We start from the raw sequence: 14,397 nt of genomic DNA, 5'->3' as shown, positions 1-14,397 counted from the left end.
TTTGGAAGCCTGAAGATTTGAAGGAGAGAAAAGACATTGAAAGAAAGAATCACAGTATGTCTGATGATTCCAAATAAAACAATCTGCCTTAAAATCTGGCTAGAGTATTATGTTTTAAAACTATTTCTCTGTGTGTGGTTTCATGAACCAACCACATCGGAATCACCTACGGTATTTGTTACCAAGGTCTGCCCACTCCAGATTACTGAATCAGAATTTCTAGGATGAACATTCTTTGACAAACTCTTCAGATGATATTTTTATGTTCACCAAAGTTTGAGAATCATCTCTGCATAGAAGAAAAGAATTCCCTGATTTTTCAATTTCACCTTCACCAATCCAGGAAGTCTTTTTGAGAAGCTCTCATATGTATATCACTTTCAGAAGTTATTTAATCTCATAAACACGACAATCCCAAAAAGTAGATAATTCAATTTTCCAAATGAGGTAATAGGCCTCAGAAGGTTGAGGAAGTTGCCCAAGCCCTGTTACAGGGCCAAGCTGGGATTTTAAAGTCTTCCAAGTCCCATACCTATAAGATAGTCAAGTCACTTTAGGGATCTCACACTGAGAACACAACAAAGGAATGCACTGGGCAGCCGTTGGGAATTCTCAGTGCTAAAGACTCCTGTGATCAGCCTATATGGAAGTGTACAGAGCCCTTAGTGGGTGCCACTGATATTTCCCCAGAAATAGTTTTGTGCTTTCCAAACTGATTTGGTTGAAACTCCTATCAGAGAGTGTTTGGGACTTTTGGTAAATCACAGAGTAGAAAAACCCCTGGACAGAGGGTATAACAAATGACCAGGCCAATTATGTATCTTCCAGGTTTTACAAAATGCTTTTGAATATAAATAGCTCTTATGATAATACTTATTTTTTTAAGTCACTTTCTAAATAGAATGTGATTTTCTTAACTGGGTCATTGTTGTTTTCTTTTGAGCTTAATATCCAAGCTGGGTAAAAACCATTCACCTTACTCATTGGTGAAACTTTCCCCAATTTATGGGTGACTTTCATTTTTTATGCTCCCATTTCTCAACTGTCTCTTCTGCCAACTCCTTAATACAGATGTTTTAGTGGATTGCCTTCCTATTGTTCTAGTGGCATGGAACTCTCTGCCAACATTCCTCTATGACCTAAGGCCCTTAACACAGTGTTCTACCCGATTGCTGAGGAAAAAAATCATTCCCTCTGTCAGAGAGTCAAAGAAAATGTCCAATTTTGCTAATTACAGAGCCCATTTACTTTAATAAGAGTTTCCAATATCATTTGGTCATGATCATTAAATCCTGAGATGTTTGAACCAAGTTGATAGGTTTGAATGGGATCTTGAGGTGGTATGTGTGTGTGTGTGTGTGTGTGTTTCTTTGCATCATATAACACTAACATAACTCAAAAAGAAATATGTGAAAAAGGTTTCATTTGATTCACCATAGCCAACCTTCCTCTGCCTTTATCTTTATTCTAAACCAACTTTTAAGTGGCATTATATGGTGGTAGCCATATATAATGCAATATGTATTTTTTCTTAATGTTCCTTTAAATGTCAGAATAGGTTTGGGAAATAAAAATCATTGGTGTGAAATGGTAACAAAGCTGATACTTTTGAAATATTTATGTTAAAAGGCTTTTTGAAATTGAATGCTTAGGTTCTGTAGTGTGCTTTTCCTGACAGTCTGTAACCCTTGGATATCCTTATTCACCGCAATTAGTAAATTTGATGCCTGTATTTATTATGCATTAATTCAGTTCAGATGGAAGTGGGAAAGAGCCTCCCTTGAATAAAATACAGCTGAATTTAAATTCAGCCAAAGGAACCACAGCCCAAATGTGGTTACTGCCAAAGAGTTGTCAAGCAACATTCTGGTCTTTGTATCCAGGCAAATTGTTAGAAGAGTGAGCTTATGTCTTTACCAGTAACAGAACTAACTAGAAATTCAGTCTGCGTGTATGGAATTGGAAGTGAATAAACTGTGATATGTCCCTGTTCTTTCCACTGTCTAGATTTCTGCCCTCTCTCCACCCCACTGGCAAATGTACATTAGCTTTCCTTTTAAAGCAAAACCTATCAATCTCCAACATTTAGTAAATGCTAGCATCCACAGAATATTTTTGCATTTTTCGTATGGCTAGCATTGTACTCACCATGACGTTTAGAAGTTTATGCAACACAGTATAAGGGGAAGGCCATTAGACTTTAAAGGAAGAAATCCTGAGTTTAAATTTGGAATCCATGGCATACACAATCACATTACTGTCTGAGTCCCAGTTGTTTCTTCGGTGTAGCGGGAAAAATATAGCCTTTCTCCCAGACTTATCATTAAGATGGTAAGAGATGTTTTATGTAAAGGTGCTTAGCTCCCTGCCTGGCATATTAATGGTGACCAAGAACCCCAGGAACCAAAGTTAAAAGGAAACAAATACATTTTTAGAAAGTTGTATCTCAAGACCAGGGTGGTAATTATAGATGCAGGTGTAAATGAAGAATTTTGTTGAGTTCATTGACCTACTTTTGAACTTTACTACTGACTCTCAACTTTTCAGTATTGCTCCCAGAGTAAATGTTAACTTTATCAACAGAGGATGAATCGTTGAAATATTTTCAGTACATTTTCCAGGACTTCTATATGGTATACAGAAATCAAAATGTGTTTTCTTCTCAGCTTTACATGTTCTGTGGTGTGTCCCTTTTGTTTTTCTCCCTATCACCTCCACTCAATTTCAGTTACCTCCTCAGTCCTTTTTCCATTCTTTCAAAGCCTGCATGCTGTCTGGTAAGTATGTGTTTGCTACAACTTCTCCTACTGGGTTGATTTTGAGTTACCCTTCTCTGCCCTCAATTTCCTTCTCTGACTGCTCCTGAAATATACTCCTTTGGGGCCTTAGGAGGAAGTGACAGTGTAGTGAGGCCTTGGAAAAGAACTACAAAATAGAGAGTGAGAAAAGGGACTAGAGCAGAAGAAGGGGAGGTGGCCCATTCTCTAGCTACAAAACCAAGGTTTATATGTATAGCTGACTGCTAAAGAAATGAGTGGGGTTGCTTTTGGCTTGCTGTGTTCTTCCTTAATTTGTTTGTGAGTTTTATTCTACATGAAAGGTTTGGCTGTGTAGTATAGTGAAGTCAGCCCTGAGATCAATTCTTGGCCATTTGTTACCTTTCTGACTTTAGGTGAGGTAGCTCTTTTGTGCCTCAGTTTCTTCTTTGTAAAACGGGAGATAATAACACTTTATACGTTGTTAAGAGGATTGATATGTAATGCTCTACAGCAGCGTTATCAATAAATGTTTGTTCATTTTCCTCTTCCAAAACTCTATCTTCTTCTTGTCTCATTCTATACTTTAATAACAAACTAGACTGAATATATGAGTATGCAAAATGTTGGCTTTTAAACTCTAAACTGTATCCATATAACTCTTCTTTCAAGTCAATATTTTCTCTCTTAGATGATCTGATCTGAAATCAATTGCATGGGTTCAGAACTAGTCATCTTCTTCTTTCTAAAGTGCAAATAATATATGCAAAGTGGCAATTTTTAAAATGAAGATAATTTCCAATGCTAGGCAACACAGTAGGAAGTAAAATATGGTGTTTGGAAGAAGGAATGAAAAAAATGAATGAATGCCAGTGGGTATGTATACTTAACTCAGCCTCCCATGTGGACATAGGGTATTTTGGGTTTACTTTTTGTTACCACTCTGAATTGTGCCCGTATTACTGGTTCAGTCTTTTCCTATTTAGGTAGTTCTACCGCTATGGGTGCTGATACATGTGTCAATCACAGAGAGACAAGGCACTCCTCTATCAATATCCATGTTCACAACTGCTCCCAAATATTTTATATCTGTTCTTTCCTGTTTTGCAGGGTAAGAAACTGTCATACAATACCATTTAAGGCCTCCAACCTCTCTAAAATGTCACTTTGTAGGAACAACTAATCGAAAACCCCTGTTGTTTGTATACCCATGGCTTAATAAGTGGGGAGGAAGGTCACATGACAATAGTTCCGCACTACATTTTCATGACAAATGACAAATGAAGAGGCCAGTGCTGTCCTTAGATCCAGTACTGCCCTTAGCTGTTTCCTTAAATCAACATTCTTCTTCTCTCTCAGCCTTAACTTTCCCAAGTGAATTTTATGATTTTACATGTGTCCAAGACATCTGAATATTAACTTGTGTTCACAAGTTTTTCATGTTTATTTAGAGTCTTAATAATCTCACTGATTTTTAAATGTATTGTACTCTGTGCTTCATGTTTTTAAAAACAGAAGTGACATTAAATTGTTTCTTCAATATAATACAATTAGAAACATAATTTACATTTTGGGTTATGTCATATAATTAATATTTTTGTAACATTGTCAGTTATGGTATTCAGTAAATGAGATGAAAGATATATGGAGATGTGTTTTATATTCATTAAATTATTTACTCATATATGCAAGTATGACATGTTGTGTCTCAGGAGGTTGAAAACAGCTAAATAGTATGTAGCCTTAGAAGTGTAAGTGTCATAGGTTTGAATACCACCTACTTCAATTGGAGAAAAGTCATTTTCTTGCATCAAAGCTGCCAGTTATCACAGTTCATGATATTTCTAGGAAATACCCTTAACAGAAATAACAGCTGTAGTCTAGTTTCCTTAGTATTGATCTTAGTGATAGTGTGTTTCTTAACAAATTTTTTACGTGTACAGGAATAGACATTTCAAGATGTGGATATAAACCAGATTCTGCAACTAAGATAAAGAGCAAAGGAAACAATTTTGGGAACCTAAATGGCTTGCTACTGGAAAATTAATTTTATTCATTTCAGGGTTCTAAGATTTTTTAACTGAATTTTTAAATCAGTATCAAAATACCAATATCAACATCATTTCAAATGTCCATATTATTGTATTAGTACTGTCAGTCTTCATTGTGACATTTCCATCACTAAATAAAGTGATCTGGTAGGACTGAATTTCAAAGTATGCCCTTTTCTTTATCCAGGTAATGTTATGCAGACAGGAGAGCTCTAATATAATGTTTTGGGCCAAACTGAGAGAAGTAGAAGGGTGATCCTTTTTGTTTGTTTCGTAGGTGAGGAGGTACTGAGGAACTATATTGGTCAATAAGCTTCGGAAATGTTGCAGATTCTCTCCATTCCCCACCTCTAATCTGTGCTCCACATTTCAGCCAGAACCCATTCTGTAACACACAAATCTGGTCGCGTTGCTCTCTTGCTTCAGTAGTTTCCAACCCATATAAATTATGATCCCATTACATTCAAATCTACACTATTTAACATGTTGTATCAGTTTCCTAAGGCTACCATGATAAAGTACGCACCCTGGGTAGCTTAAAACAACAGATATTTATTATCTCACAGTTCTGGAGGTTAGAAGTCCAAAATCAAGGTGTTGACAGGGCCATGATGTCTCAGAAGCCTTTACAGAAGGATTTTTCCTTTTTTCTTCCAGCTTCTGGTAGCTCCAGGTTTTCCATGGCCTGTGGCAGCATAACTCCAATTTGTGCTTCCATCTTCACATGGCTATCCTCTCCCTGTGAGTTTCTATGTAGACTTTCCTTTGTGCATGTGTGTGTCCAAATTCCCTCTTCTTTTAAGGACACCTGTCATGTTAGATTAAGTGGTCACTTTAATCAAGGATGACCTCAATTGAACTAATTATGTCTGAAACAACCCTATTTCCAAATAAGGTCACATTCTGAAGTACTGGGGGTTAGAACCCCAACATAGCTTTTTGGAGGGATACGATTCAACCCATAACACATGGCCTCCAAATCCTTCATAGTCTGGCCTTAAGCCACCTGCCAGACCCATCATCCGTCTTTCTCCTCAATTCCCACACCCACTTGCTGTGGGGAATTACTCCTCACTCCCAGACCATACCAAACACTCTCATGCCTCTTGCCCTCATATACTCTTCTTGCTGGAATCCCCTTGCATTTCCCCTTGTCTGCCTGGTAAATTCCTGTTTAGCTCATTATTACGTCAAGTACTCCTGAGAGTTTTACTTCCTTAGTAAAATTTTTCCTTATTTCTTCAGACAAATTAACAATGTGCCCTCTATGCTGTCCCTGCTCATATACCCTGGGTTGATACAAAACACATTATGTTGAATTGTCACTCTATTGGTCTGTCTTCTCACTAAACTGTAAACTCTTAGATGGCAGTGCCCATGCCTCTCCATCTTTGGAAACCTGGTAGACTGCCAGGCCGACAGTAGACATTCAAGACATATTTGTTAAACAAATAAGATAGGGCCCCACGTCCATATCTTGGAATACAACGAGAATGATGAGAAGAGTCGAGAAGTAATATTTTACACCTGTGGGGCATTCAAGTCCCACTTAGTCTTCTCTGTTTGTTTGCTAGAGGGCTTTTGCCAAATCTGTCTCTCCAGGGCAAAACAGTGTGTCACAGGAAAGGCGTTAAAGCATATTAAGGGTTGCTACACTCATGATGGCCAGAGGTGTGATGGCTTAAAGACTAGCAACAGATTTCTACAGTTTCCAAATTGGTACCATCTCCAGGTGGATTGTATTCACCTGCTGATTGTCAGCGGAGGAGATGACCTTTGCTGGCTGAAATAAAGAAGTTGGCTCTGCATGAACCATATGACATACTGACTGATTGTGCTAAGAGCTAGAAAAAAAAAAATACACATTTTCCCCTAAGTATTTATCATCTTGTAAAGAAAGTTTATTTTTTCTTTCAAAGGAGAAGTGTTAGTTTTCTAAAGTGTCATCTCCACAACGATGAGTTAACAAGTTCAAGTCAAGCTTTAATATTTAGAGAATTATGGGGCCAGCATTTTAGTGGAGATGGGACCAATATAATTTCTTTCAATAAGAAAGAAGATATTTCACTCCAGTGAATGCTTTGCAGGAAAGATCCCAGGCTCAAAATTAGATGTCCTAGAATCAGGAGCCGAGTTGGTAGAAGAGGAAATTAGGTCTCCCATGTGCATAATAACATCAGGATAAACACTTTATTGGAAAGCTGTTATGGTAAAAACTTATGTTAAAAGATGTTCAGCCTTAAGAAAAAATGTGATATAAATCAATAATAGATCATACAGATGGCCAACAAACACATGAAAGGATGCTCAACATCACTCATCATTAGAGAAATACAAATCAAAACCACAATGAGGACTTCCCTGGTGGTGCAGTGGGTGAGAGTCCGCCTGCCAATGCAGGCGACATGGGTTCATGCCCCAGTCCGGGAAGATCCCACATGCCACAGAGCAGCTGGGCCCGTGAGCCATGGCCGCTGAGCCTGTGCGTACGGAGCCTGTGCTCCACAATCGGAGAGGCCACAACAGTGAGAGGCCCACGTATCGCAAAAAAAAAAAAAAAAACTAAAAATAGAACTACCATATGACACAGCAGTCCCACTACTGGGCATATACCCTGAGAAAACCATAATTCAAAAAGAGTCATGTACCAAAATCTTCATTGCAGCTCTATTTACAATAGCCAGGACATGGAAGAAACCTAAGTGTCCATCAACAGATGAATGGATAAAGAAGTTATGGCACATGTATACAATGGAATATTACTCAGCCATAAAAAGAAACGAAATTGAGTTATTTATAGTGAGGTGGATGGACCTAGAGTCTGTCATACAGAGTGAAGTAAGTCAGAAAGAGAAAAACAAATACCGTATGCTAACACATATATATGGTATCTAAAAAAAAAAAAATGGTTTTGATGAACCTAGTGGCAGGACAGGAATAAAGACGCAGATGTAGAGAATGGACTTGAGGACATGGGGAGGTGGAAGGGGAAGCTGGGGCGCAGTGAGAGATTAGCATTGACATATATACACTACCAAATGTAAAATAGATAGCTAGCGGGAAGCAGCCGCATAGCACAGGGAGATCAGCTCAGTGCTTTGTGACCACCTAGAGGGGTGGGATAGGAAGGGTGGGAGGGAGACGCAAGAGGGAGGGGGATATATGTATACATATAGCTGATTCACTTTGTTATACAGCAGAAACTAACACAACATTGTAAAGCAATTATACTCCAATAAGGATGTTAAAAAAAATAATAGATCTTTATCTTCATTAGCAAGGTATGTTGACATATCTCACTGATTTCTCCATAAAAGAGAGTTTTTTGAAAGCGGTTTATAGTCTGTGTGTTTCAAAATTTTTGCAAGATTTTTTTCTGATAATGTCTAGTTAAACAGTTATTCTGCCTGCCATAATCCTTTCTGGTTTTGAGGGGTACTAATTCTGAGATTTCAATCCTGATACTTGTTAATCCAAAGAAATGGCCTAAACTGCACAAACCTATAGAGTTGAGTTATTCATCTATTCAACAAACACTTCCTGACCTCTCCCTATGCCAGGCACTGTGCTAGTGCTAGCAATAGGGGTGGCCTCTACCTTCTAGGTAACCGAGACAAACAAACAAACAAATAAAAGCAGTTAAAAAAAAGGTCAAGCACCTACGTATATTTAGTTGGAGAAAGCCCTCTGTGGAGGTGACATGGAGGCCGATGCTTTAAGAATGACAAGGAGCCAGTCATGTGAAAGGGAAGGGAAGAGCACTTCAAACAAAAGAGAGGGCTTGACTAAAAGACCAAGACACAAAAGAACTGAACAGTGTCCAAGCACAGAGCGAAGACCAGCATGACTGGATCAGGGAAAGAAAGGAGAGTGGCCCACACAGGCAAAGGCCATAGATGTCCAGGCCTTCCTGGTCATGAGAAAGTATGGAGTTTGTTTTCAAAGTGCAATTACAAATCCACACTTAAATGCTTATCACCAAATCTAACTGAAAGCAGAACTGAAGTCTTCTGTAGAAATTTCCCCTGGTTGGTGGCTGAGGATAAACAGCATATTCAAATATCATTATAGCATGTGACAATGAGAGAACAGCAGGTTAAACTAGCCATGGCACATGTACCAGCATTGGAAACCAGAGGCTAGACGTGTTCCCAAGAAGTTGGGTCACACTGTGACCACAATGTAGAATGAAAATAGGACTTGAAAGCCTAGAAATCTAATGCTTTTCTACTATGTATTTGAAGGAGAGGGGATAAAACTAGCATTTGTTAAGATCTTCTATGTATCAGGAATTTTATATATATTGTCTGATTTAATCCCAACAATAATCACACGAGGAAATACTGTTTTCCCCTTTTACCAATGAGGCAATTGAAAGTTGGAGAGGTCAAATGTTGGGCCCAAGTTTATATAGTTTGACTGAACTCAAACCTATGTCAGTCTTCCAAAGTCCACACACTCTCATCACATCACAGGGCCTCCAGAGAAGGGTGACATGAGGAAAAGCAGACCCCAAGCCAGGCTTGCTCAGCAGACGACTAGTAACCAGAGCGTGTAACTGCTGCAGTGGCTGCTTTGAGGGTCTAGAATCCCATGCCCTTGAAAATAAAACAGGGAATCCTATTTCCTTCCAAATAGATGTTAGGTTTCAATTAATCAGTTAGTTTTCTTAGGCTGCTGGACACGGATGTTAACTTGGCTATTTGATTCACCACACTACTTGATTGACAAAGAAAAAACAGATTTTCCTTTCTCACAAGTATAGCTGCAAAAGTTATGGAAAGTTTTCATATTCGAGAAGAAAATAGAATTGAATTATGGGTAACATACTTGTAAAATCCTGTAAATGATCACTTGATTTCTCCCTTCCCAGAAATGACAAATACAAATGCTTTAAAATTAGAATGCAGAAGAATTCTCAAGAAGAAGGCTTCTGAGGACCTGTGTCTTGCTGTGGTTTCACACTTTATGTGGAAACCTCAGTCTGTATGTGTTGGGTTGGGGTGGGCAATGTCTACCTATTTATATCATACGTGGTCTCCTAAGAAGTTCTTCCATTACTCTTTGTATTAAAAGGTAAAGATGGAATTCCATATAAATGAACACATATATACATGCATATATACACATGTATACATACATATAAATACATATATATGCATACATATGATTTAAGTGTATGTATGTATGACACTGTGAAATTTGATTTTGCTGTATACAGTTTTACATTAAAAACCTTCACTACAATCATATTCTATTCATTTCTTTTGTAATTAAACTGATATGCAATTAAAGTATTCCATCTTAATTACAAAGTTGAAGGGATGAAGGTCCCATAAGGGGTTTTGATTAAGTAATAGGCTATACAGTTACTATCTCTTACAGCTTTAGCATAGTTTCAAATGTTAAGGTATGAAAAATAATCTGGTCACTCTTGAATCTGCTATAAATTTTTCCAATGAGTGAAGGTAGAAAGGAAATAGAAATAATTTTGTACTTCCTGTGTAAGAATAACTTCCTGAGGAAGCTCATATATATCTCACCAGGAGTATTTTATTAATACATTTTTCTTCAACAGGTAAAGAGAGGAAATCATGGTCTATTGATCAGCGTAGTCTACCTTCCTCTTGTGCTTCTGGGGAAAGAAGTACGAATTAAGCAGGGGATTTTTTATGGCTTTAGAAGTATTTTAAAGCCGACATTTTTTAATGGAATGAAAGATTTTTTAAATTCTATAGTGCTTTACAATTTCCAAAAGTTTCACACACTCATTGCTCCTCTCCCTGCTGGTAACCACTAGTTTGTTCTCTATATCTGTGAGTCTGTTTCTTTTTTGTTTTATTGACTAATCTGTTGTATTTTTTAGATTCCACTTATAAGTGATATCATGCAGTATTTGTCTTCCTCTGTCTGACTTATTTCACTTAACATAATGTGCTCCAAGTCCATCCTTGTTGCTGCAATTGGCAAAATTTCATTCTTTTTTATGGCTGAGTAGTATCCCATTGGGTATACATAGCATATTGTCTTTATCCATTCATCTGTTGATGGACACTTAGGTTACTTCTATACCTTGGCAATTGTAAATAATGTTGCTCTGAACATTGGGGTGCATGTATCTTTTCAAATAAGTGTTTTTGTTTTTTTCAGATACATACCCAGGAGTGGGATTGCTGGGTCATATGGTGGTTCTAGTCTTAGTTTTTTGAGAAACCTCCATACAGTTTTCCACAGAGGCTGCACCAGTTTATATTCCCACCAGCAGTGTATGAGTGTTCCCTTTTCTCAACATCCTCTCCAATATTTGTTATTTGTGTTCTTTTTAATGATGATAGCCATTCTGACAGGTGTGAGGTGATATCTCATTGTAGTTTTGATTTGCACTTCCCTGATGATTAGTGAAGTTGAGCATTTTTCATGTGCCTGTTGGCTATCTATATTTCCTCTTGGGAAAAATGTCTATTCAGTTCTTCTGCCCATTTTTTTAACTGGGTAGTTTGGGTTTTTTGATGTTTTTTGATGTTGAGTTGTATGAGCTGTTTATATATGTTGGATATTAACCCTTTATCAGTCATATCATTTTCAAATAGCTTCTCCCATTCAGGTTGTGTTTTTGTTTTGTTGAGGATTTCCTTTGCTATGCAAAAGCTTTTAAGTTTAATTAGGTCCCATTTGTTTACTTTTGCTTTTGTTTCCTTTACTCTAGGAGACAGACACCCCCCCCCCCCCCCCAAATAATGCTGCAATTCATGTCAAAGATTGTTTTGCCTATGTTTTCCTCTAGGAGTTTGTAGTATCCAGTCTTACATTTAGGTCTTTAATCCATTTTGAGTTTATTTTTGTATATAGTATTAAAGAACGTTCTAATTTTGTTCTTTTACATGTAGCTGTCCAGTTTCCCCAGCACCACTTATTGAAGAGGCTGTCTTTTCTCCATTATATATTCTTGCCTCCTTTGTCATCGATTAACTGACCATAAGTGTATGGGTTTATTTTTGGGCTCTCTATTCTGTTCCATTGATCTATGTGTCTGTTTTTGTGCCAGTACCATACTGTTTTGCTTACTGTAGCTTTATAATACAGTCTGAAGTCAGAGAGCATGATTCTTCCAGCTTCATTCTTCTTTCTCAAGATTGTTTTGGCTATTCGGGGTCTTTTGTGTTCCCATACAAATTTTTAAATTATTTGTTCTAGTCCTGTGAAAATACCATTGATGTTTTGATAGGAATTGTATTGAACCTATAGATTGTCTTTGGTAGTATGGTCATTTTTAACAATATTAATTCTTCCAATCCAAGAACATGGTATCTTTCCATCTGTTTTTGTCATCTTCAATTTCTGTCATCAGTGTCTTATAGTTTTCCAAGTATGGGTCTTTAACCTCCTTAGGTAGGTTTATTTGCAGGATTTTATCCTTTTTGATGCAATGGTAAATGGGATTGTTTCCTTAATTTCTCTTTCTGATAATTCATTGTTACTGTATAGAAATGCAACAGATTTCTGCATATTAATTTTGTATCCTACAACTTTACCAAATTCATTGATGAGCTCTAGCAGTTTTCTGGTGGTGTCTTTAGGATTTTCTATGTAAAGTATCAAGTCATCTGCAAAAAGAGACAGTTTTACTTCTTCCTTTACAATTTGGATTCCTTTTATTTCTTTTTCTTCTCTGACTGCTGGGGCTAGGACTTGCAAAACTATGTTGAATAAAAGTGGCAAGAGTGGACATCCTTGTCTTGTACCTGATCTTAGAGAAAAAAAAAAAAGGATTTTAATTGTACATGTACTATGATCTGATAAAAATTAATTTAAAAATGTTTTTATGCAAAGTTAGTTCAATTTGTTCAGTCAGTATTGTACTATGAACAGAATTTCCTTTTAGCCTAATGAGGCATAATTCAGGAGGTACTGGATTATATTCTTAGTTTAAAAATTACTTTGAAGATTTTTAATAAAAACATTTCTTATTGTTTTAGACTATCTATAAAGAATGAAAAGGCAAACTATTTTCACAGGTTACTGTATTTCTGTGCTTGTGAGAAGAATCTGAAAATGTGGAGAGAACACAATTACTTAAATGTGAAAATGGATTTCTATTGAAAAGCTTCATATTTTTACCTGCTTTCTTCCTACTGTGTCATACCAGTAGCCATGTCCTATGTCAATCTTAAAAATTATAAGGTTGGAGTGGTAGTGATAGGGATCAGTTTTATGTAATTAGCTACATGCTTCATGTAATTAGGAGTTTAGCAAATAAGATAAAGAACACAAATGTTTTAAAGGGCAGAATTAAAGAAGAGAGTTGGAGGTGATAAAAATGTGAACAGTTGGCAAAGCTAGACTTTGCTTAAATGTAGCATATCATCTATATACATTTACCAAAAAGATGCAAACCCACAAATACAAAGACATTTGGTAAAAGGATAGGAGAAGAGATGCCAACTAATGTTTGGGATGATGGAAGGTGAATGGAGGATTGGAGCAAGGCAATCTCAGAACCTGCAGAAAAGGATGCTGCAATGAAGTGAGTTAGTGTGCACCAAAGAGTCCCTCAGAGCCCCAGCATTTGAAGCCTGCAAGGAAACTAACCTGCTCCTTCACAGCCCATCCAGGACATGGGAGGATTATTACCTGCAGAACTTAAATGATCTCAGAGAACAGAATTTCAGAAGCTGCCATTTAGGGTTCTCCTGATAAAAAGGCTTCTTGCTGCCTGATCACTTAACAAGCCCACCCATTTACACAGAGCTTCCAGTCAGGATTTTTATACCATACTCTTAGTGATGTATCAACAACCAAAAATCACTAGACATTTGAAGAAAGCCTCAAAGATGAAAGACAGTGGTTAAAGCAAACAGTGGTCAAAGAAATCAGAAAGAGACAAAAACAACGAAAGGAACAGAAGGAAATTATAAAAATGGTAATTAATAACCTCAGATATATAAGAGAACTTATTCCATTTATATTTTAGTTCTTAGTGTTTTAGTACACGCCAGGCACTTTTCTACTAACTTTATAATAGTGTCGTTAATCCTCAGAGCAATTCCTTTGAGGTAGGCACTACTATCATGTCCATTTTATAGGAAGGCTATGTAACTAGCCAAGGACATCTTAGCAAATGGCAGAGCCAGGATTTGAACCCAGGTAATCAGCTTAAAGTCCACCCTCTTAACCATTACATTTTACCTCCTTTCCAAAAATTAAGAATAGAATGTTCTCAAAACCTCACTTTTCTTTAGTTAGTTTTTAAAATGTATTGCTATTAAAATATACCCTTGAAGTAAAAGCTAAGACCTCAAAAATAACCTGTACCCATTTACACTAACCCCCCATTCCATCCCCTGACTCTCTGCACCCAAGTAAATCATTACACTAAAAGCTATGTTCCTCACTCCTTTATTTTTTATACTGTGTATGTATTTTTCTAAAGAGCATCATGCTATATGCAATTCTTCTGTGAAATGTTCTTTTCGCTTAATATTGTATTTCCAATATTCATCCATATCGTTGCATGTTAATTGATTTCATTAATTGTTACTCCTGTATTTAAAAAAAGAACAAAGTGTTATGAAAGGAAACAATACGAAGTT

At 37.0% G+C, this 14,397-nt stretch overlaps 1 protein-coding gene across 1 annotated transcript in view; it reads left to right on the top strand.

Annotated features, from left to right (window-relative positions):
• SAMSN1 (SAM domain, SH3 domain and nuclear localization signals 1) overlaps positions 1-14,397 on the top strand; it is a 127,607-nt gene that overhangs the window by 58,881 nt on the left and 54,329 nt on the right. The gene's annotated exons all lie outside the window — the stretch shown is intronic.

This window comes from Tursiops truncatus, chromosome 4, assembly GCF_011762595.2.
Source record: "Tursiops truncatus isolate mTurTru1 chromosome 4, mTurTru1.mat.Y, whole genome shotgun sequence".
NCBI lineage: Eukaryota > Metazoa > Chordata > Mammalia > Artiodactyla > Delphinidae > Tursiops > Tursiops truncatus.
The sequence above is the reverse complement of the archived record's forward strand: the minus strand, read 5'-3'. Positions and strand labels throughout refer to the sequence as shown.